General features: G+C 42.2%; 1 pseudogene; it reads left to right on the top strand.

The window, feature by feature from the left end:
- The first annotated feature begins 16,866 nt into the window (after window positions 1-16,866).
- On the top strand, window positions 16,867-18,508 carry LOC114397269 (annotated as a pseudogene).
- The last annotated feature ends 1,592 nt before the right edge of the window (window positions 18,509-20,100 follow it).

Raw genomic sequence — 20,100 nt, 5'->3', positions numbered from 1 at the left:
CGTTCGTCGATCTTCGACCGATTAGTTTTTGATTTCGAAGCTTTGAATTCATTCTTGCTTTATATGTTTTCATCTTCATCTCATCTACTTTTGGTATTCTTTTTCTTTGTTTTAAACGAGTTTTGAATGATCGTTCAAAGCCATAATCTCACTTAATCGATGTTAAAATGAATTTCAATCGTTTATGTTGTAACCTTGGTCAATCAAAAAATAAATAAGTTTCAACCTGACATTTACTTTGAAAGTTCTCTTTTAATGAGTTGAGAAATATCTAAGTGAAACTAAAGCAAAAATCAACTCACAAATCAAGCTTTTGCCCGCAAAAAGGTCATTTGAAACCGTTTCAAGGTCCAATGCCTTAACGGTTAAAATGAACCGTTTAAAAGTCTAAAATCAATACCCCACATAACTTTCTTGCTTTCCAAAGAACTACGTAGGTCTGAATTCCTCATCGCAATTGAGGATACGTAGGAGCAAAAGTCTCGCTTTTGTCGATCCCAAAAAGATAAAAACATAAAAAAGGAAAAATAAACAAATATTGAAGTCATGACTTTGCACCTTTGATTAAAGGCTGTCGTCCCTTGAGATGGATGTGTGACACCCTCTACCCCTCACATATATATTAATAAAGGAATAAAAATTCAAATATTAATTAAAAGTATTTTTAAAATATTTTTAAATACAAGCCTTTCAAATGGGTAAAAGGCTCACATTCACTTTCTTCTACATCATATTCAAACTTGTCCAAATAAATAATAAAGTCATCTCGGCTTAAAGAAGACCATCTAAGTTTCATGCAATTAATATAAAAACTATATCCTAATGTCACATCCTATCAGAGCGTGGTGTTCCCGTGTCCTCTAGCATGAGGTTCTTCATAGTCATCCACCTATTCATCTGCTCCCCCGAACACAAAGTTCAAGATCATCACAGGATCCAAACACAAACAACAGACCGGGAGCGAGTTATCACATTTCTAACTACTAGAGAGAAACAACACAACATATAGTAGCCAAATACAATTTACTTAGCATATCTCATATTATTTCATCACTTTGTCATTCATCAATCACACTTTTCATCCATCAATCACACCTTTCAATCATCAATCACAATACACAGGAATCACACACTCCGATCAAGACATAATAACACATCAATTTCATGATAAACAATTAGCAAGCGTATGCAACAGTTATGCTAAGACTCAAGCCTATATGCAATGTGGTACCATGTCAATGAAAAACCTCGTCGGGCGCCTAGGAGTACATGACAAGACAAACCACACAATAGTAAGTCAAGTCACTCTCAATAGGTAATATCATAGGGAGACCAGTCAGGGTCACAGTGTTTTGCGAGAATGCTCCAACCATATGGGATCAACATAGGCTTAAAGGAGCACTCAAACCGTGTGACCCCCAAGGCCTACACTCCGAAGAGTCCGTCAGGGCCTCTCCCTCCTGATTCAGGTCCAACCCAGAAAACATTTTAGCACACAGACTCTATCTATGAACTGTACAAAATACACGACTCCTCAATTGTTCTCAAAATAATTTTAACTCGTCGCCCTTTAAGGGTCTTATCATTAACTAGTCACCCTTAAAGGGACTTAACATTAACTCGTCGCCCAAAAAGGGACTTAGCATCAACTCATCGCTCAAAAAGGGACTTAGCATCAACTCGTCGCCCTAAAAGGGACTTAGCATTAACTCGTCGCCCTAAAAGGAACTTATGGTCGTGTGATTGTACAATTCATAGTTCACAACTCAACGCACATATATATCTCAATCATATACATACTCAATTGATCACATACACTTAATCCCAATCACAATGGTATAATCTCAATTTAACATGTTATCACACCTCATGAATCATATTCACTTTACCTATGAACTATGCAATACACACATTTACTCAATTGTTTTCAAAATCATTTTAACTCGTCGGATTCCCAGAGTGGATCCCATCACAATACTCGTCGCCCTTAAAGGGTCTTACAATTGTGTGATTGCACAGTTCATAGTTCACAACTCAATACACACATCTCATCTCAATACACATGTATTCCATCATCCGTCACATGTTCAATTTATCACATACTCACAGTTTGAATCATCATTTCATAACCTCAACATAACAATTTATACAAAAGATTTTATCACAACATGGGATGTAAAACCTCTGAAATAGTTTCTCACAATTGTATCAAAATCATGGATCAAACACAAAGACATCAAGAACACTCAAGTTTATCAATCAATTCTCATCAGGACATCAATTGGTACATAGAACACAATAATATTGTATTTATAATCATAAAGAAAAATTATAATTCAATAAACATCCCAAAATAAACCCAAATTTAGTTCTCTAAGGATCCCTACACATGTTCTAACTAACCCCCAATTGTGAATAACTCATCCCTTACCTCTGAGCGGACTCACGTGTCTTCAGCCAGCGATAGTAACATCTCTAGCGGTTCCCTAAGATTCCTTCAGTTATTCCTCCGACTGCTCCGATAGAATTCCCAAACGTCAGAGAGACGGAGAAGAGATTGAAACCTCCACTTGTACTGTCTTCATGAGATTTCTTTTTCTCCCTTCACGAATGTTATATCAAAAATCCCAACGGTGGAAGTGTGCGCAATTGCATTTCTAACAACATATCCAAGTTTCATAAAAATCCAACGGTTAACGAAACTGAGATCGTAATTTTACCGAGACAGTTTCGGGTTTCTGCGGGAAATTAAAATGCTACAATGCGAAGGGTTTTCCTCTAAGCTCAGATATGATTTTAAAATTCCCAACGGTTAGAATGTTCGTAATTGGGTTTCTAACGTGGTACTCAAATTTCACGACGATCCAACGGTGAAAAATTCCGAGATTGTTATTTTTCTTAGACAGGTTTGGTGGGCTACGGGAAAAAGAAAGGGTTTTGAGAGAAGGGGAAAAACGAAAATGAGGCCAAAAAATGCATCTGACTTAACATAACTATTTATACCTAGGGTACTCAGCCTATTATTTGCTCTATATTTATTTATTTGTTTATTTTATAAAAACAAACTCTATTTTATTTTCTATCAAACAAATAAATGAAATACCCTTTTTATTTTCTCTCAAATCATTATTTTAATTAATAATTATATCTCCTTATTTATTTATTTATAAAATCTCATCATTTTTCTAAAACTCTATTTATTTATAAATAATAATCCTTTTTAATATAGATTACAAAAATTGGGATGTTACAGGATGCGTGGGGTGCTTATACCTTCCCCGCATGTAAACAACTCCCGAACCCTTTATCCTTTAAGTTTGTAGACAACTTTTTGGTTTTTCTAACGTTTTCCTCAAATAAACGTTGGTGGAGACTCCGCGCGTTTTCCTTCCTTGGAAGATGCACCCGTGAGTCTCGCGTCGCCCTCCCGCCGAAGGGTAGGTTGCGATAGTTGGTGACTCCACTAGGGACTATTTTTAGAGAGTTAGGCCATTTAATCTTGTGCAATGTTTTTATGGCTTTCCCCTTTGTTGGTTTCCCTTTATTTCTCTTATGTTCTTGTATATAACTCTTGAATGCTTTTAGTGTATTTTTTAATGTATGCATGAGATAAATGTTTATTCATTTGATGCACACAAACACCTACACTTTTTTGACCACACGGTAAGTTTGTTAAGGGCCTTATACCTGAGTCCGTGGTAACATAGGAATCGGAGGAGAATCTGTGATCATGCTAAGTCTCCAATATGCTTGATGACAGTGAAGCCTCATCTAGAGTTTTTCTCTTTGATAATATATTATCGCTGGTAGTCCCTACCGCCACAATATTGGCATCCAAGGGAATGATATCTCTAGAGACCATTGAAAGCTAGATATGACCACCTTGGGAATTATCACTAAATTTCTTTTAGTTCCTCCCATTTAGGTTCCTGAAATAAGGACACGGAGCAGACACGCTGCGTGTTTCATTTTCCTTAACACTACCATGCATATCCATTTAATGTCATGCTCATGTGCGTCTCTGCAGTATGTTTGTTTGATGATATTGCCATGCTTGTGCGTTCCTCTTTCGTGCTATCTACGCGTTTATGTCTGTATTGCATCGTCACGCATGTGATGCATTTGGTTTTTTCATTTTGTCACGGGAAGTCGGATGATCCATATCACTTTCTTAAATGCATACATGGGGCATCGTGCTGCCAAATGATGCCAGTAAGAAAAGATGACCTTCTGGGCTCTCATGTCCGTAAGATGCATTTGTGTCATGCATAGCATAAGCATCCCTTCATGCATTCATCCTATTTTCCTTTGTGATAGGATATCGAAGTATTGATTCAAACAGAACTTTTCATTCTAGTAAACATGGGATCAAATCAAACACCTCTGCTTAAGAAAAGGTTCTATCAAGTAAAATCAAGAGCTTAGAGGTCACTAGTTTGCGAGAATTGGGGCAATTGATGGGTTAGCTCTAACAGCAAGCCTTCCGCAAGACCCATGGGAAGATTTGGGACCTGGCTATGATAGAAGTGTGTGTTGAAGCCATTGCATCCCTCACTCAGTACTATGATCAACCCCTGAGGTGCTTTACATTCGAGGATTTCCAGCTAGTACCGACTGTGGAAGAGTTTGGAGAAATCCTGGGATGTCCGCTCGGAGAGAGAAAACCATATCTCTTTTTGCGGTTCTATCCCTCCATGGCAAGAGTAGCAAAGGTAGTTAAAATCTCGGTGCAAGAGCTAGACCGTGTGAAGCAAAATAGGAACGGGGTAGTCGGAATACCAAGGACACATTTGGAGGAAAAGGCAAAGGCCTGGGCAAATCAAGGCGAATGGGCTTCTTTTATTGACGTCTTGGCGCTGTTGATCTTTGGAGTCGTCCTCTTTCCAAATCTGGAAGGGTTAGTGGACCTAACAGTTATTGATGCTTTCCTTGCTTATCACCATAGCAAGGAAAGCCCAGTCATCGCTATTTTGGCTGATCTCTATGACATGTTCGACCAAAGATGCAAAAAGAGCAGCGCAAGAATTGTTTGCTGTACACTGGCACTCTATGTGTGGTTGGTTTCACACCTTTTTCACCAAGAAAGTAGGCCCGCCTATCCACTACAAGGTCACCGTTTGTGCACCGAGAAAGGAAAGGCAAACTGGGACCAACTCTTGGCTAGTATGGAAAGGGCATCCATTAATTGGTTCCCTCGCTGGAAGGAAGGAAGAACTGGGGTTTTATCTGCATGCGAAGGATTTCCATATGTTCCTTTGATGGGAACAAGGGATTGTATTAATTATAATCCCAACCTCACCATAAGACAACTTGGCTACCGCATGAGAGGAGTGTCATCGGAGGAAAGCATCACGCCTTTCATCCCACGGGGTTTTAGCGACCCCAACGTAAGGGTACTTCAAGGAGTCCACAAGGCATGGGATGCGATGCAAAGGATGGACAAAGAGCTTAGGGGAAGCAGTAATGGGATAATCGGCGGCTATCATAAGTGGCTGAGAGTCCAGACACAAGGGTTTGATTGGCTCCCAAAGCTAAGGGCCGCGAGAGAAGAAAAGGCTGAAGCTCCGGAAGAAAGTGAGGAAGTACAAACCCTAAAAGTGAAGCTTGAACAACCCCAAGTAGTCAAAGATAAGTTTAAGTCAACGGCCATCAAAGTCTGAAAGGAATATGATGAACTAAAGGATATCAATATGGCCACTGTGAAGCCTTGGAACGAGAAACCAAGAGGGCCCAAAAAAGAAGAACATGGCCAAAACAAGTTTTGAAGAGCTTTATGGGGCAACAACAGCGAGCTTAAACTCCGAAGAGCCAAAAAGGATCAGTTCGGGTCGAAGGCATAATTTCTAAAGACGATTTAAAAGTTGCCATAGGTCGAAAAGAACCTTGTCCCAGCAGTTGAGCAAGACCGTAGGAAATATGTGGGCCATCATCGACGAGTACAAAGGAAAGCTAGACCTAGCAACAAATCATGAGCAAAAGCTAGAGGACGAGTATGCCAAGGTATCAGTCTTGCAAGCGGAGAGGGAAGCAAGGGAAAGGGTGATCGATTCATTGCACAGAGAAGCAATGATGTGGATGGATAGATTCGCCTTTACTTTGAATGGGAGTCAAGATCTTCCCCGACTGCTAGCCAAGGCCAAGGCAATGGCGGATGTGTACTCGACCCCCGAGGAAATCCACGGGCTTCTCAATTATTGCCAGCACATGATTGATCTGATGGCCCACATAATTAGGAGCCGCTAAGGCAATTATATTGTCGCTTTGACCTTGGCTAGATAAACCCTTTTGGTTCTCTAAATAAAATGAGTTTGATTTAATCCTGTGTTTACTTAAAAACTCTGTGTGAATCCAATGCTTTGAGAACTTATCTTTAGCATGCATTCATGTTTAAATTCTTTGTCGCATTACTCACCGCATTTTGTTCCTTTAGGGAGTAAGACCATAACTAGGCACACCACAAAGCACCCCTATCAAACCCGTTCTAAATCTAGAGCCATAGATGAAGTAGAGGAAGTGCAGGAACAAATAAAGGCCGACATGTCGGCTCTGAAAGATCAAATGGCTTCCATGATGGAAGCCATGTTAAGCATGAGAAGATTAATAGAAAGTAACGCAACCATGGTTGTTGCCGCCAGCACCGCCGCTGAGGCAGATCCGGCTCTTCCATCTGCAACAAATCTAGCACATCAACTCACCCTGGATAAGGTGGGACGAGGAGAAGACATATTGGGGAATACCAACAGCCTGCGTCGGAGGTATAACAAACATGCTTACCCCTACGGCCTTCCCTCAAATTTCACACCACCTACCATGAACGAGAACGCGAACCTTGTTGTTCCCTTTACCTTCATAGGGCAGCCTCCCCAGCTTGTAGGGGGCGCCTGCGAAGAGCCTCGAAAGTGTGCCCAAGGGGACATCGACTCATACCCCCTTTTCACCACTAAGGGACTGGCACCCAATGCCTTGCCTTAGCCTAATATCATAGGAGTCTCTCAACCCCGCCTGATGCAACCACTACTTTTCTCCGTAGGGGGACCGCCTCTGGCAGTGGAAGGAAGAGAAAAGGTTGATCTTATCAAAGAAAGATTGAGAGCGGTTGAAGGGTTCGATGACTACCCCTTTGCTGATATGACCGACTTATGCTTGGTGCCGGATGTCGTCATCCCTCCCAAATTCAAAGTACCTAATTTTGACAGGTACAAGGGGACAACTTGCCCCAAAAATCATTTAAATATGTATTACCAGAAGATGGGGGCATACTCGAGGGATGAGAAATTGCTCATGCACTTCTTCCAAGACAGCTTGGCCGGAGCCACAGTCATTTGGTACACCAACCTAGAAGCATCTCGCGTCCGCTCGTGGAAAGACTTGATTACTGCCTTCATAAGGCAATATCAATATAACACTGACATGGCTCTCGATAGGACCCAACTACTGAAAATGAGCAAACGGGAACATGAATCATTCAAAGAGTACACCCAAAGATGGAGGGATTTGGCAGCTCAAGTGGCACCCCCTATGGTGGAAAGGGAAATGATCACCATGATAGAGACACTCTGCCAGTGTTCTACTATGAGAAGTTGGTAGGCTACACGCCCTCTAGCTTTGCGGATCTAGTATTCACGGGAGAAAGGATAGAGGTAGGCCTAAAGAGGGGAAAGTTTGACTATGTCTCCCCTGCCCACACAAACAGCAGAAGATCCGGGCCAACTAGGGCAAAAAGGAAAGAAGGGGATGCTTATGTCGTGACCTCAGCTCCTGCATGGTTGAAATTCCAACAAACCCCTCATAATACTCACCAGTATGCTCAGCACCATCCGAGTTTTTCGGCCCATGCCGAAAGCTCATCCAACTTGGCGCCCGCCCAGCAAAGGGCGTCCAATCCATCACAAAGAGCCCCTGCTTAGACCTCAGCACCGGCGCACCCTCGCCCCGCCAGTGAAGCCAATCTTGGCATGAATTCCAATGTGGGGAGAAACCCTCAAGTAAAGAAACTTCCGGAGTTTTCCCTAATTCTGATGTCATACAAAGACTTATTGTCGTCCTTAATTGCCAACCAGTTGGTAGTGGTGACTCCCAGGAGGATTTACCAGTCCCCCTTCCCAAAGTGGTACAACCCCAACGCGGCCTGTGCATATCACTCGGGTACTCCAGGGCATTCGATCAAGTAGTGCGTGGCCCTCAAGCACAAAGTGCAAAGCTTAATTGACACAGGATGACTAACTTTCCAAGAAGATGGCCCGAATGTGAAGATGAACCCGCTCGCCAATCATGGAAGATCAGTCGTGAATGCGATAGAGGCAGGCGAACTACAAAGGCCCAAGCAAATGAAGGACGTAGCAACCTCTAGGAGCTTTATCCTTGAAGCCCTGCAAGAGGCGAACATGGTTTCCTTTGATGGGCACAAATGGGACTTCTGTTTGATGCATCCGAGTGCATCACATGACATGGAAACATGTTTAACGGCAGAGAAGCTGTTACAACAACTGATGGACCAAGGCCGGTTCAAAATCAGTGAAGGGAACAAGGAAGAACAACACGTGTGTATGCAGTCGGCGGACAAAGAAAGCCCCGCTAAACCCAAGCCTTTGGTAATACACTTCACCAAGGATGCGGCCTCCCAGAAACCCCGAGGTTCTTGACCTATCTCGGGTAGCAAACCTGTCCCTTTCCCTTACCAAAGCGACAAGGCAGTCCCATGGAGATACGCCCCTCAGAAGCCAAGCGAAAGGAAAGAGGAGGCCACCAGCATGGACTTACTTTCCACCAAAGTTACCAACATTACTGGCTTAAGTGGTGTGACCCATAGTAGTCGCGTCTTTGAAACACCCAACCCATCGGTTCAACCCACAAATGTCAAAGGAAAAGTGAAGGTGGTCGTGGAAGAGACCAACGAAGCGGGCCCCTCTTTGGAGGAGGATGTTCCAACCGAGAGATTCGCTGAGAAAGGAGGTGAATTCAGTGGAAATAAGGTGTCCATGGAAGAGGCCAACGAGTTCCTCTGGATCATTCAACAAAGTGAGTTCAAGGTGATCGAGCAACTCAACAAGACCCCAGCTAAGGTCTCCCTATTAATGCTGCTTATGAGTTCCGAACCTCACCGGGCGTTACTGGTTAGAGTTTTGAATGAAGCCCACGTGGCCTAAGATATCTCCGTGGAAGGCTTCGAGGGCATCATCAATAATATTACGGCTAATAACTTCCTCACCTTTGTCGAGGAGGAGATCCTTGTCAAAGGGAGGGGGCACAATAGGGCCCTACACGTGTCTGTCACGTGTATGGATCACGTTGTGGCCAAAGTGCTCGTGGACAATGGCTTATCACTCAACGTAATAACCAAAAGTACATTGAGCAAACTACCATTCAATGCCTCTCACCTGAGGCCAAGCTCCATGATAGTGCAGGCTTTTGACGGCACCCGCCGAAACGTTATAGGGGAGATCGACCTCCCAATCCAAATTAGACCCCACGCTTGCCATGTCACATTCCAACTAATGGATATCAATCCAGCCTACAATTGTCTGTTGGGCCGGCCATGGATTCACTTGGTTGGGGTAGTCCCTTCGACGCTCCATCAAAGCTGAAGTTCATGGTGGAGGGGCGCTTGGTCATCGTTTCGAGGCAAGAGGATATTCTAGTAAGCTGCCCTTCTTCCATGTCATATGTTGAAGTTGCAGAAGAAGCTTTGGAGATGGCTTTCTAGTCCTTTGAGGTAGTGAGCAACACTTCTGTGGAATCCCTCCCGATGCTGCCCCGCATGTCTGATGCTACAATGATGGTAGCCTGTGTGATGTTAGGGCACGAATATGAGCCCGGAATGGGCTTAGGGAAGAACAATGATGGTGTGGCCAGCTTGGTCGAATTCAAGGAAAACCGCGGGAGGTTTGGGCTAGGCTATAAGCCCACATTGCCGATGTAAGAAGAGGCTCCCTAGAAAGGAAAAGTTGGGGCATAGGCCAACAGCAAAGGCCATAGGTGAAAGAAACCCTTCCATGCCACATCAACAAGAGTTTCGTGAGTGCGAGCTGGAGGTGTGAAGGGCAAGTCGCCATGATGCATGATGAAGGCCCCCAAAAGCGTTCAAGCTTGGTACAACCGTGCCTTCCTGATTTCCAATTAGGAAACTGGCGAGTGGTTGAACGACCCGAGGTTTCTATGGTGGGCATAATGTAATTCTTTAGCTTTAATCCTATAGCTAGGCCTAGGATTTAGGGTTTTTCTCCCTGTTTAGGCGTTATGTCTTTTGCTACTAACATATATAATATAAAGATCTTTCTTTCATCTGTTCTTGCACCTTCTCCCATTCTTATTCATCTGCATGTTTGTTTTTATTGTGATTAAATGGTACAGATCCGACGATGAGTCCTGTGAAGGTACTAATACCGAGGACCCTGACGCCGATTTTGAACGAGTAATGAATCGACCTGAGGATGAAGAAGACGAAGATATGGGGTTTCCCCTGGAGCTAGAAAGGATAGTCGCTCAAGAAGACCAAGAAATGAAGTCGCACCGAGAAGAGACGAAAATCATAAACTTGGGTGTTGGCAAGGAGAGAAAAGAGGTAAAGGTTGGTACGAGTATGACCACGCCATTCTGAGATGAGTTGGTGGTTTTGCTACGAAACTACCAAGACGTCTTTGCTTGGTCATACAAAGATATGCCCGGTTTGAACCCCGATATTGTGCAACATCGGTTACCTCTGAATCCCGAGTGTTCCCCGGTCAAGCAAAAGCTGCGAAGGATGAAGCCCGAGATGTCCTTAAAAATCAAAGAAGAAGAAAAAAAGCAGTTCGATGCTGGGTTCCTGGCAGTGGCTTGGTATCCTGAATGGGTGGCCAACATCGTGCCAGTCCCTAAAAAGAATGGGAAGGTACGAATGTGTGTGGACTATCGGGACCTAAACCGAGCCAGTCCAAGGATAACTTTCGTTTATCACACATCGATGTCCTTGTAGATAACACAACCAATTTCGCTTTGTTTTCCTTCATGGACGGGTTCTCGGGCTACAATTAGATAAAGATGGCGCCAGAGGACATGGAGAAGACTATGCTCGTCACCTTGTGGGGAATGTTCTGTTACAAGGCGATGTCTTTTGTGCTCAAGAATGCAGGGGCAACCTATCAAAGGGCTATGTTGGCGTTATTCCATGATATGATGCATAAGGAGATTGAAGTCTACGTGGATGATATGATAGCCAAATCTAGAACCGAGGAGGAACACCTCGTCAACTTACGAAAGTTGTTTGAACGACTACATAAGTACCAGCTAAGATTGAACCCTGCCAAGTGCACTTTCGGTGTCAAGTCAGGAAAGCTACTCGGCTTCGTTGTAAGTCAGAAGGGGATAGAAGTAGATCCCGACAAGGTGAAAGCCATCCTTGATATGCCTGAGCTGCGAATGGAGAAGCAGGTCCGAGGTTTCTTGGGGTGCTTGAATTACATAGCAAGGTTCATATCACAGCTCACCGCTACCTGTGAGCCACTCTTCAAGCTCTTGCACAAGAACCAGTCCGTTCGTTGGAACGACGTTTGTCAAGAGGCATTCGGAAGGATCAAACAATGCCTTATGAATCCTCCTGTGCTTATGCCGCCGGTGCCCGGGAGACCTCTTATCCTGTACATGACGTTGTTGGATGAATCGATGCGGTGCATGATGGGGAAGCACAATGATTCCGGGAAGAGGGAACGGGTTGTCTATTACTTGAGTAAAAAGTTCACCACCTGTGAGATGAAGTACTCTCTACTGGAAAGGACGTGTTGTGCTTTGGTATGGGCGTCCCATCGTCTAAGGAAGTATATGTTGAGCCATACTACTTGGTTGGTATCCAAGATGGACCCGGTCAAGTATATTTTTGAGAAGCCCGCTCTTACGGGGCGGATCGCTCGGTGGCAGGTTCTGCTATCTGAGTTCGACCTTGTATATGTCACCAAAAAGGCGATAAAGGGGAGCGTCTTGGCGGATTATTTAGCTCAGCAACCTCTCAACAAATACCAGTCGATGCATCCAGAGTTTCCAGATGAAGACATCATGGCCTTGTTTGAAGAAAAGGTAAAGGATGAGGATCGGGATAAGTGGATCGTGTGGTTCGATGGCGCGTCCAATGCCTTGGGCCATGGGGTTGGGGCGGCTTTGGTCTTTCTCGACAATCAGTGCATTCCCTTAACGGCCAGATTGGATTTCGATTGCACAAACAACATGGTTGAATACGAGGCATGCGACTTCGGGATCCAAGCAGGAATTGACTTCAACGTCAAATTGCTCAAAGTATACAAAGATTCAGCCTTGGTGATCCATCAATTGAAGGGAGAATGGGAGACTAGGGATCACAAGTTGATATCGCCTATCAGGCATACATCAAGAAATTGGCCGAGTTCTTCGACGATGTCTCCTTCCACCATATTCCCAAAGAGGAAAATCAGATGGTTGATGTACTTGCCACTCTAGCTTCCATGTTTCAGCTAACCCCGCATGGAGACTTGTTGTACATCGAGTTCTGATGTCGTGGCAAGCCCGCGCACATTGCTGCTTGATAGAAGAAGAGCAAGACGGAAAGCTATGGTACCACGACATCAAGCGGTACGTAGAGCATAAGGAATACCCACAGGGAGCTTCTGACAACAACAAGAGGACGTTGCGGAGGTTGGCAGCTGGGTTCTTTCTAAGCGGAGGAATCCTGTACAAGCAAAATCATGATATGGTTTTGCTTCGATGTGTGGACGCTAAGGAAGCCGAGCGAATGCTCATGGAGGTGCATGAAGGTTCCTTTGGGACGCATGCTAATGGGCATGCCATGGCCAGGAAGATTCTAAGGGCGGGCTATTATTGGCTCACCATGGAAAGCGACTGTTGCATCCATGTGAGAAAATGCCACAAGTGCCAGGCATTTGCTGACAACGTTAATGCTCCGCCCATGCCCTTGAATGTTTTAGCAACGCCATGGCCCTTATCTATGTGGGGAATAGATGTAATCGGAGCCATTGAGCCCAGGGCTTCGAGTGGACATTGCTTCATCTTGGTTGCGATCGACTACTTCACCAAATGGGTTGAAGCTGCTTCGTACTCCAGTGTGACGAGGAACATGGTGGTTAGGTTCATCAAGAAAAAGATAATTTTCCGCTATGGGTTGCCTAGGAAGATTATCACGGACAATGCCACCAATCTGAATAACAAAATGATGAAAGAAATGTGTGAGGATTTCAAATCCAACACCACAATTCTACGCCTTATAGGCCCAAGATGAATGATGCAGTTGAGGCTACCAATAAGAACATCAAGAAGTAGTTCAGAAAATGACTGTGTCGTACAAGGATTGCCACGAGATGCTTCCTTTCGTGCTACATGGATATCGAACCTCGGTGCGCACGTCTACTAGGGCAACTCCATTTTCGTTGGTGTACGGGATGGAAGCCATACTACCGTTTGAAGTAGAGGTCCCCTCTTTATGGATTCTGGAAGAGTCCGGGTTGAAAGAGTCAGAGTGGACCCAAGCGCACTTTGATCAGCTCAATCTCATAGAAGGCAAGAGGTTAGCCACTATGAGCCACGGGCGCCTGTATTAAAGACGGGTGAAGAATGCTTTCAACAAGAAGGTACGCCCGCGCAAGTTCATTGAAGGGGATCTTGTCTTGAAGAAAGTATCCAAGGCCCTAAAGGACAATAGGGGAAAGTGGGCTCCAAACTATGAGGGACCTTTCATCATGAAGAAAGCATTCTCAGGAGAAGCACTGGTGCTTGCTAGCATGGACGATGAAGAGTTGCCTTCACCCGTGAACGCCGATATTGTTAAACAATATTATGCTTAGCACTTGGGGCAACAAGGAGAGTCGATACATGATTGTACTCTGAGGCTCCCTAAAGTTTTCCAGTTCTCTGTAAACTTTGATCGCAGCATTTAATAAACAACAGATTGATGATTTGCATTTCAACCCTTGTGTTGTGTCTGTATTGCTTTAGAAGGCACTCTCAATCTATAGGGGTGTCATAAGCATTTAAGTAAAATTTAACATAATAAACATTTGTTTAAATTGTTCACTTGAACTTCCTAATCATGAGCATGCATGCATATGCATTTTTTTTCATCCTGTGAGTCGGAGAATAAGCAAAGATTTGGTCGATACCACGCCGAATTCGAGGCAAAGATAAGCAAAGGTAAGTGGTAGCGTAGTCATATTTTACTGTGTAATGCCATTTCCCATTTTCAAAGACTAAGGGGCAAGTACAAGCAGGTGCTAGGCCCGTGACCGACAGATCATCATCTCATGTCCGGCTCAAGACGTTAAAGAAACGCTACTAGGAGGCGGCCTAGTACCTTCAAATTTCTGCTTGTTATTTATTCACCTATTTTTCTTAAGTCGTAGGAATATGCCTAGTTTGTTCGCAATCCTAGGAATTAAAATATACAAGCACAAACCAGGAGGATAGTCAAAATTCTACAGAGAAGCTTTGCAAACAAAAATAAATGGTCAGGTAAGCTCACTTGGGTGAGCTAAGCTCGCCTGGGCGAGCACCCCTACACCAAAAAATGTTAAAAGGGGAGGGGTGAAGCTTTATTCACCTCATTATCTTCCCCACACCTTCAAAAAATGAAGCACCCACGGGAACCACGAGTTTGCAACCCTAAGTCACCATTTTGGCACTTTTGCTTCCGTTTTTGGTACTCTTACTCACTCCATACAAGTAAGTACACCATCCTTTGTCTCTTTGGCTCACCATTGTTGCATTTTTTCTTTTCAGGCAAATGGTTACACCACCCAGCTTTCCTCCTCCTCCTCCTCTTACTGGTGCAGCATCACAACCGCCATCTACCTTGAAGCGGACAAGAAAAGTCACACGGTTAAGATCATTGGTGACTAGACCAGTTGGGGCAGAGAGACCGCTGGTCCATGTCGATCTTGGGATCAGGAAAGCCGACGGTCCCTACAGAAAGAAGTTAAGAACATATTTGGGGATCATCGCTCATGATAAGGTGGAAGTGACATACGAGAATTGGAAACAAGTCCCTGCTGCTCAGAAGGATTTGATATAGGAGTATATTCAAGTATTTTAGTTAAATCTTGCATTTTGTTGATTGACAATGAAATTGTAATTTAGTAACAATAGAATGTAATTTTCCGTTTGTCAGGCTAAATTTGATATCCTTGAAGCATCTGATCTAAGGACAAAAAAGAAAATACTTCAGACTGTGGGGGAGCGGTGGAGACAATTTAAGTCCTATTTGACATCGAAATGGGCACTTGCAGCCGACAAGGAAAGTGTCGACGACACTGTATGTGAAAAGTACAACATTAGCAAGGAGAAGTGGGCCCAATTTTGTCAGACTCGCAGAGACCCTTCGTGGGAGGTAAGTTTATGATTTTCATTGTTTTAAACTTTAAATTGACTTACTATTATTGTTATACATTGTAATGATAACTTTCAATAATGTTTAATTTCTACAGGATGTGCGAAAGAAGGCACAAGCCATCTAGAAACAAAACACTGCCCCTCACGTATTGTCTCGTGGGGGTTATGAATATTTAGAAAAAAATGTTGATGGATGAGAAGAGAAAGAAAAAACTGGATGAAGTTGCTCAATCCGGAAGCACGAACACTGTGATTGATCCTCTATCTCCAATCAGATGACACGTGAAGTGGAAGATGACCCGCACCAAGAAAACTAGGAAAATGACGTCTGAGGCAACAAAGGAAATTGTTGAGAAGACTGTAAGTCACTTTCAATTATTAATTGCAATTATTTATGTTTATTGTGTGATTGAGTAAACCAATAAATGTGGTCTTTATAGGATTCGTTGAAGGAGCAGTCCTCATAGGGTTCCTTTGTCGCCCATGGACGTCAGGATGTACTGACTGCTTCCATTGGGCGACCAGAACACCCTGGTCATGTGTGTGCTGCTGGAGCCGGTGTCACGATCAAGTAATATTTTGGACCAGCTCCAAGGACCTCTCGCACGTCTTCCTCCATGGCTCCTGAAGACCTAGAGCAGCTGACACAACAAATTAGGGACTAGTTGGAGGAGTCGATCACAGAAAAAGTAACTCGACAACTAATGTTATCCTTCAACTAGATGCAGTCCCAATTTCAGTCGCAGATGCAATCACAGGGACTCACAGTGCCTCCTGAGCCTGAGGTTGGTCCTTCAGCTGCTCGTGTTAGTACAAAGGAGAGTTGGGTTGATCCCTCAGGGAACGATCCAGACACGGGTGACTCAGACAAATGTGGGTTATACATCGAAGAAAATCCTCCCCGCTTGGTTGCCCTAGGAAGACTTTCTGAGGGATCCACAACCGTTCACAACATTCCTTTGCTACATGATCAAGTGAAGGTTGGTGTTGAGGAGGTTAGAGATACAGATGCTCCCATTCCTGTACCCACTAAAGAGGTTAAGTTAGTGGGGCAGACACTTAACACTTTTCTTGCTTGGTCGACATATCTTGTCAAACGTTTATCAGAATAGGTATTTCAGTGACATTAAATGCTTCTTTTTTCAATTAAAGTGTTCACTATAATTAAATTATGTTAATTAACTATGTTGGATAAACAGGGAGCTATGGGACTGGGGAAACTTATAGATAGGGTGGATCATAAAGTCGATGATCCCTTATATCTGATGACATTGACCATCCCATAGCTTTTTCTGAAGCCATTGCAGGTTATGTGGTATGGTACCGTGTTTGGGGTGTTTAATGAGAACTTCCCCTTGTACATAAAGCATGAAGATTTGTCTGAAATAGCACACGGTGGTCAATGTCTCAGCATCTCTGTTATACAGTTGTGGATTATGTAAGTCAGTTTACATTATTATTTATTACCTAACTTATTGTTTTAAAATCATACATAATTTACTTTATGTTAACAACAATGGGCATATGACTGAGACAAACATGCGAGAGGGGAATGCCGATGTGTATGGATTCCTCGAGCCACAGTCCATCCAGAGATCGAGGCAATCACAATTTGAATCAGAAAGTTACATTAAGAATTGGATGCAGAATTCTAAACGGGATGTGTACTTAGGATCCTACTTGAATGGGTAAGTTAAACTGAAAAAATGAATTTAAATAATGTATAATACTATAATAACCTATATTGGTCTCCACTGCAGTGCACATTAGCAAATGGTCGTCATTTTGCCTAAGGAAAATGTTGTTATCTGGTTTTGTTCGTTGCATAATAGGCCAGACAACTACCTCAACGGAATAATTAATAGGTTAGTGTTGTTTTTCAATACATTTGCATTAGTATTAGTCGGGAACATCAATATTTTAATTGTACAATAAGCATCCATGTTTGTATTCAGCAGTGCTTTGAAAGGACTTGACAATACTCCACAAAGTAAATCCAAGGCTGCTGCTAGATGGATTGTTGTCAAAGTAAGTCATTTAAACAATGCTTCTACTTATATTTTAATGTTGTGTAGACTAATTTGTACTTAACATTGAATATCTAAATTTCATAATGTATTTAGTGTAATAGACAAAAAGGAAGCACTGAGTGTGGGTATTACGTCATGCACTTGATGTCAACCATAATCTTAGGAAGTTTCAAGAATAATTGGGAAACAATAATTGTTTAATTCAAACAAATTTCATTTTGTTATGATTGATATTATATTATTAACTTATGTTTTATTATATCATGCAGTATTTCAATGATGCTAGACCATTGGAACAAGAGAGATTAAAGGCGCTTCACATCCAATGGGCAAAGTATTATTTGAAAGTTAAAAATGAAACCTAGGATGTTTAGGCAATTTTGTAATTGTAGTTTACTTACTTTACATTTTTTACAATTCATGTCTCCTTAACATTAAATATTCTTTTAATTCATAGTAATTAATACATTTCTCATGGAATTTTGGGTAAAAATTGTTTCAAAATAGAATGAAAATTATATGTTGTGTGGTCTGCTTTTAAAATTTGCAGACAACATATTAAAAAAAAATCCTAAAAACAACATCAGTTTTTTTTAAAAGAAGAATCAGTAACAATTCCAGAACCGATTCATACAGTTGCTTTTGATAAAGCAAATTTGGAACCTCTACAAGATATTGTTATTGAGTCTTCCACTCAAGATAATCTAGTTGTTCATGAAGAACAAACTCAAGATCCGCAAGAACCTATGCTTCATGTGCCAATACTTTTGCGAAGATCTACAAGAGAAAGGAGAAGTGCTATTCCAAATGATTATGTGGTATTTCTCCAGGAACATGAGGAAAATAATGGTATGATGGAAGATGACCCAGTCAACTTCCATCAAGCCATGCAAGATTCCAACTCAGAAAAGTGGATCGAAGCAATGAATGAGAAGTATAAGTCCATGCAAGACAACAAGGTTTGGGAACTAGTCCCATTACCAGAAGGTGTGAGACCAATTGGGTGCAAATGGATATTTAAGACCAAGTGGGATTCCAAAGGTAATGTGGAAAGGTATAAGGCTCGTCTTGTGGCAAAGGGCTATACCCAAAAGAAAGGGATTGACTTTAAAGAGACTTTCTCTCCAGTTTCATAGAAAGACTCTTTTAGGACAATCATGGCTCTTGTTGCACATTATGATTTGGAGCTTCATCAAATAGATGTCAAGACGGCATTTCTTAATGACAACATTGATGAGACAATTTATATCGTGCAACCAAAATCCTTTGTGTTAGGAGACCCAAAGAATATGGTTTGCAAACTGACAAAATCCATTTACAGGCTAAAACGGGCATCTTGTCAATGGTACCTCAAATTTCATCAAGTAATTCTCTCATTTGGTTTTGAGATGAATCTTGTTGATGATTGTGTGTATCACAAATTTAGTGAGAGCAAGTACATTTTCCTGGTCTTATATGTTGATGACAGGCTGCTTGCCGCTAATGATATAGGCATGTTGCACAAAATCAAGAGATTTCTATCAAGAAACTTCGAAATGAAAGATCTTGGTGACACCTCCTTTGTATTAGGAATTCAGATACACCGAGATCGATCTCGAGGTATTCCAGGATTATCACCAAGGAGCTATATCAAAAAGGTACGCAAAAGATTTGGCACGTAGGAATGTAAATCCGGGGATACTCCAGTTGCTAAAGGAGACAAGTTCAGTCTCAAACAGTCCCCAAAAGGAAATTTGGAAATTCAGGAAATGCAGAAGATTCCCTATGCATCAACTGTAGGGAGTTTGATGTATGCCTAACTGCCCAAGTATGTATGCATCCGGATATAGCATACATAGTTGGGGTATTAGGCAGATATTTAAGCAATCCAGGAATGGATCATTGGAAAGCAGCCAAAAGAGTTATGAGGTATTTGAAGAGAACAAAGTATTATATGCTCATATAAAAGAGGTCAGATTAGTTGGAGATCACTGGGAATTCTGACTCAGATTTTGCAGGATGCCTAGATAGTTTGAGATCCACTTCAGGTTACATTTTCATGTTAGCTGGTGGTGCGGTTTCTTGGCGCAGTGCCAAACAAACCCTTACTACTTCATCCATTATGGCGACAAAATTTGTGGCATGCTATGAGGCATCAAATCATGGAATATGGCTCAGAAATTTTGTTACAGGGCTGCAAATTGTGGAAGGAATTGAAAGACCACTTAAGTTATATTGTGACAACAAATCAGTTGTATTGTATTCTATCAACAATGGGAGTTTGACCAAGTCAAAGCATATTGACATCAAGTTCCTAGTTGTTAAGGAAAGGGTACAGAGTGGACAAATTTTCATAGAACACTTAGGGACAAACTCCATGATAGCAGATCCTCTTACTAAGGGACTTCCACCAAGGTCTCTCATGAGCATGTTGCTCACATGGGTGTTTTATAGTTCGAGGAATCTTTGGTTTAGTAGGAGTTAGTCACTTTTATGTATTTTATGTTCTATGTTAGATTTTATGTATGAATACATTGACTTTTGGATATATTTGGTTATATATATATATATATATATATATATGTTTTATTATTCAGTTATTACACTTTGTACATTAAGGTTATTAAATGATCTCATTGAGGTAAAGTAGGACCAGTTGAAAATAGACGTGTATAGGCCATCTTCATGTAATTTTCATGCGACACATTTCATGATGAGTCTATGTCATTTGATTCTATCAGCATTAGTG

This window comes from Glycine soja, chromosome 18, assembly GCF_004193775.1.
Source record: "Glycine soja cultivar W05 chromosome 18, ASM419377v2, whole genome shotgun sequence".
NCBI classification, from domain to species: domain Eukaryota; kingdom Viridiplantae; phylum Streptophyta; class Magnoliopsida; order Fabales; family Fabaceae; genus Glycine; species Glycine soja.
Note: the sequence above shows the minus strand (reverse complement) of the source record. Positions and strands in the feature narration are given on the sequence as shown.